The following is a 6088-nucleotide window of genomic DNA, read 5'->3' as shown; positions in this document are numbered from 1 at the left end:
TCATTCATTGATTATATATACAAGAGAATGGAAAGAGTTTACCATGGTGGGGGTGTCTCCTACCTAGCACTTTTATTTATAGTCATTAAGTTGGACATTTGGGAGGCTCCTTGTAATGGTGGCTTGTGTTTGTATTCATTCTTGAATCTCCAACAATGCTTGAATCTCCAAAATGCTCCAAGATACCAATTCAATTGCACCAAACTTTGATGGAGTTCTTTACAAGTCTTGAGCTCCCAAAGTTGATCCTCATATATTTCGGGATCCCAAATCTTGTTTCTACACCCATCTTCAAGTTGATCAAGACAATTCTAATTGGGTGAGAAACACATAGAATTCTCATTGGGGCACCAAATTCTCCTCCAAAACCCATACAAATTAGCATTCCTCCAACCATGGTACCTATGCCTTAAGGGTTCAACGTTAATGAGGTTAACATCATTTTACCAACCGCTACACAACCCTCCCTTACTCTTCAATCCACAAAGAGCTCTAAGTTGACCATCCGTTTTAATCAAACCATATTCAAGTGGGAAAGTAAAGATTAGAGATAAGAATTTTACTCACTTGAATGTTGTGTTGGATGGTGACTTAGGAAGGGATGTCTCCAATGGTTTTGCAAGTGTCATTCCCTTGTGCTTTTCCTTGACTATCTCCAACTCTTGGCAAGCATCTTCAATGTCAATTCCTTTCTCACTAACTTCTTCTATACATTCGTCATTGTTCAAGTCATGTGATGGGGGTTGTGCTCTAGCCTCCTCAACAACAATTTCACAACACAATGAAGAAGGTTCAACAACTTCCACAAAATCATCAACAACATTACTTGGTGTGAAAGTGTCATCAAGGTTTGAAATCTACCTCTTGTTCAACTTTGCAGAGGTCTTGCACCACTTCTTCTTCTTCAACAATCTCCGTCCCTTCCACTTGTTGCACAACACACCCCATTTCTTTATTCTCATGTTGAGATTCTAAGATCTCCTTCATGCTCCACTCTTCGGTTGATTTTTTACATTCATCTGTGAAAATGCTTTGTTTGTTGCATGAGTCCCATGAGTTCAAGGTGGCTTTAATTTTGGCAAGGTTAGCCATGATATCTTCGTGCCTCCTTTGGGCTTCCTCTTGCTCCTTTTAACGGATAATTGCTTGAAACTGATCTATTGCTTCCTTGAGACGATCCATTGGCTCTTATTCCACTTGACTAACATAAGTAGGATCATATTACTCTTGAATGGATGGATATGGGTGTTTTTTCATGGAGGGTTATGGTGGAAAAGGAAATTCATCTTGTGGTTGAAAGTTCTGATATATGGGAGGTGATTCATCTTGGTAATAGTATGGAGGTGGTGGTTCTTGAGTGTATTGGGGTTGGAATTGTGGTGATTTTAAGTATGGTTCATCTGGCTCATATGGTTGAGGTATACAAGGTTGGAAATATGATGGGGGTGGGTTATGGGAAGGTTTGGTGGTAGGGGACTTGTGAGTATGGTGGTTGAGGGCTATATTGAGGAGGGATTCATAAGCATATGGCGGTGGTTGTTGATAATCATAAGGAGGTCCACCACAGCCATTAGATTGGCATGCATCATGGTATGGTTCTTGCTCATAATACATTTGGGAAGGTTGTTGCCAAGAGGGTTGATCAAATCCTTAAGGTTTTTCCCATCTTTGGTTGTTCCATCCTTGATGCATGTTGTCATTGTAATTCTCATTTCCTACAACATAGTTATAACCAAACTCATAGCCAAAGTGATGAGAATTCATAGTGACAAGAGAAAACAGAGATTAAAACTAACAAGAAATAAAGAAAACAAACTAATAACTACTTAGCTAAACCAAGAAATAACCAAAAGAGGAATATTCACAATATGAACATATTCACAATAGCCAATAACATAACACCGCTGCAATTTCCCGGTAACGGTGCAAAAAACTTGATTGAGGATTGTTTGTCAGTTGGGAGCTATACTTCGACGAGATCATTTGTGTGAAATTCCTAACCGATATAAATCCTCCTATCACTGTGTTAACCGCTTCAGCCCAAAATGATTTTGGAACATTACTCTCACATAGCATAGCTCCTGTCATTTCTTGAATACTTTTATTTCTTCTTTCCACGACACCATTTTGTTGTAGTGGCCTTGGACAAGAGAAGTTATGAGATATTCCAAATTCCTCACCAAAGGATTCAAATAATTGGTTTTCAGATTCAATTCCATGATCACTTCTTATAGAAAAGATCTTTAAATCCTTTTCATTTTGAACTTTCTTGCAAAAAATTTCAAAGGCTGAAAAGGCTTCATTTTTTGTGGAAGAAATAAAACCCAACCAAACCTAAAGTAGTCATCCACAATTACTAAACCATAATGTTTACCACCTAAGCTTTGAGTTCTTGTTGGACCAAATAAATCAATATGTAGCAATTCAACTGGTCTTTTAGTAGAGATGCCTTCCTTTGATTTGAATGAACTCTTTGTTTGTTTTCCCATTTGGCAAGCATCACAAGTGATGTCTTTGTCAAACCTTATTAAAGGAAGACCTCTTACTAATCATTTCTTGACAAGTTTGTTTATTTGAAACATACTTGTGTGGCCTAATCTCTTGTGCCATAACCATTTTTCAGATTCTTTAGAATTAAAACAAGCTATATTTTGATCCTTTAGTTCATTAAGGGTAAGTCTATACACATTATTACAATGCTTAGCAATAAACAACACTTTATTGGTCTTTTCATTTATAACACAGCATTCCAATCTTTTAAAAATTACCAAATAACCTAAATCACACAATTGACTTATGCTCAACAAGTTATGCCTTAAACCATTAACCAAAAAGACATCATCAATGAAAGTAGACTGATTATTACCTACTGTTCCAACAGCCACAATTTTACCTTTTCCATCATTTCCAAAGGACACAAAGCCTCCATCATACTTGTTTATTTTGAGGAAAAAAGTTGACCTTCCAGTCATGTGCCTTGAGCATCCACTGTCTAAGTACCACTTATCCTTTTTGTTCTTGGATGCTAGGCAAATCTGCATTAAAACTTCAAGTAACCTTAGGTATCCAAATTAGTTTGGATCCTTTAAAGTTAATCCACCTTGTTTGCCCAACTGCATTGAAATCACAGACAACATTGTAAATTTGGTTTCCTACTATTCTTTTTTCGATGAAGCATTGTGAGTACGAGTGACCAAATTTCTTACAATTAAAACAATGATTTTCTTATGCATGTTGCTGAAATGGAGGAGAGTTATGATGCTAGAAATGATTAAAGAACTGAAATTTTCTGGTTTTTGGAAGAGGTGCATTTCTTTTAATAAAATGATTTTTGTTATGATTGTTCTTTTTTGCAAAAGCATTCTGGTGCACGAAATTGTGATCACTACAACTCAAATAATCCCCGGTAATGAATCCAAAAACTTGGTGTTCAATACCATGGCATAAACACAACTTCGCACAACTAACCAGCAAGTGTACTGGGTCGTCCAAGTAATAAACCTTACGCGAGTAAGGGTCGATCCCACAGAGATTGTTGGTATGAAGCAAGCTATGGTCACCTTGTAAATCTTAGTCAGGCAAACTCAAATGGATATGGTGATATACGAATAAAACATAAAGATAAAGATAGAGATACTTATGTAATTCATTGGTAGGAATTTCAGATAAGAGTATGAAGATACTGGTCCCTTCCGTCTCTCTGCTTTCCTACTGTCTTCATCCAATCCTTCTTACTCCTTTCCATGGCAAGCTTATGCAAGGGTTTCACCGTTGTCAGTGGCTACCTCCCATCCTCTCAGTGGAAATGTTCAACGCACCCTGTCACGGCACGGCTATCCATCTGTCGGTTCTCAATCAGGCCGGAATAGAATCCATTGATTCTTTTGTGTCTGTCACTAACGCCCCGCCCTCAGGAGTTTGAAGCACGTCACAGTCATTCAATCATTGAATCCTACTCAGAATACCACAGACAAGGTTAGACCTTCCGGATTCTCTTGAATGCCGCCATCAGTTCTAGCCTATACCACAAAGACTCTGATCTCACGGAATGACTGGCTCGTTTGTCAGGCGAGCACTCGGTTGTCAGGCGATCAACCATGCATCGTGTATCAGGAATCCAAGAGATATTCACCCAATCGAAGGTAGAACGGAGGTGGTTGTCAGTCACACGTTCATAGGTGAGAATGATGATGAGTGTCACGGATCATCACATTCATCAAGTTGAAGAACAAGTGATATCTTAGAACAAGAACAAGCGGAATTGAATAGAAGAACAATAGTAATTGCATTAATACTCGAGGTACAGCAGAGCTCCACACCTTAATCTATGGTGTGTAGAAACTCCACCGTTGAAAATACATAAGAACAAGGTCTAGGCATGGCCGTGAGGCCAGCCCCAAACGTGATCTAAGAACTAGATGTCCAAAGATCCCAAGATCCAAAGATGAAAAATACAATAGTAAAAGGTCCTACTTATAGAGAACTAGTAGCCTAGGGTTTACAGAGATGAGTAAATGACATAAAAATCCACTTCCGGGCCCACTTGGTGTGTGCTTGGGCTGAGCAATGAAGCATTTTCGTGTAGAGACTCTTCTTGGAGTTAAACGCCAGCTTTAGTGCCAGTTTGGGCGTTTAACTCCCATTCTTGTGCCAGTTCCGGCGTTTAACGCTGGAATTCCTGAGGGTGACTTTGAACGCCGGTTTGGGCCATCAAATCTTGGGCAAAGTATGGACTATATTGCTGGAAAGCCCAGGATGTCTACTTTCCAACGCCGTTGAGAGCGCGCCAATTGGGGTTCTGTAGCTCCAGAAAATCCACTTCGAGTGCAGGGAGGTCAGAATCCAACAGCATCTGCAGTCCTTTTCAGTCTCTGAATCAGATTTTTGCTCAGGTCCCTCAATTTCAGCCAGAAAATACCTGAAATCACAGAAAAACACACAAACTCATAGTAAAGTCCAGAAAAGTGAATTTTAACTAAAAACTAATAAAAATATACTAAAAACTAACTAGATCATACTAAAAACATACTAAAAACAATGCCAAAAAGCGTACAAATTATCCGCTCATCACAACACCAAACTTAAATTGTTGCTTGTCCTCAAGCAACTGAAAATCAAATAAGATAAAAAGAAGAGAATATGCAATGAATTCCAAAAACATCTATGAACATCAGTATCAATTAGATGAGCGGGGCTTTTAGCTTTTTGCCTCTGAACAGTTTTGGCATCTCACTCTATCCTTTGAAATTCAGAACGATTGGCTTCTTTAGGAACTCAGAGTCCAGATAGTGTTATTGATTCTCCTAGTTAAGTATGATGATTCTTGAACATAGCTACTTATTGAGTCTTGGCCGTGGCCCAAAGCACTCTGTCTTCCAGTATTACCACCGGATACATACATGCCACAGACACATAATTGGGTGAACCTTTTCAGATTGTGACTCAGCTTTGCTAGAGTCCCCAATTAGAGGTGTCCAGGGTTCTTAAGCACACTCTTTTTGTCTTGGATCACAACTTTATTTCTTTCTTTCTTTTTACTTTTTCTTTCTTTTTCTCTTTCTTTTTTTCGAAATTTTTTTCTTTTCTCCCTCTTTTTTTCGTTTTTCTCCTTCTTTCTTTTTTTTTTGTATTCACTACTTTTTCTTGCTTCAAGAATCATTTTTATGATTTTTCAGATCCTCAGTAACATGTCTCCTTTTTCATCATTCTTTCAAGAGTCAACATTCATGAACCACAAATTCAAAAGACATATGCACTGTTTAAGCATACATTCAGAAAACAAAAGTATTGCCACCACATCAAAATAATTAAACTGTTATAAAATTCAAAATTCATGCAATTCTTTTCTTTTTCAATTAAGAACAATTTTTTATTCAAGAAAGGTGATGGATTCATAGGACATTCATAACTTTAAGGCATAGACACTAAGACACTAATGATCACAAGACACAAACATAGATAAACATAAGCACTAAAAAAATTCAAAAAACAGAAAATAAAGAACAAGGAAATTAAAGAACGGGTCCACCTTAGTGATGGCGGCTTGTTCTTCCTCTTGAAGATCCTATGGAGTGCTTGAGCTCCTCAA

Source organism: Arachis hypogaea, chromosome 2 (assembly GCF_003086295.3).
Source record: "Arachis hypogaea cultivar Tifrunner chromosome 2, arahy.Tifrunner.gnm2.J5K5, whole genome shotgun sequence".
Lineage (NCBI taxonomy): Eukaryota > Viridiplantae > Streptophyta > Magnoliopsida > Fabales > Fabaceae > Arachis > Arachis hypogaea.
Note: the sequence above shows the minus strand (reverse complement) of the source record.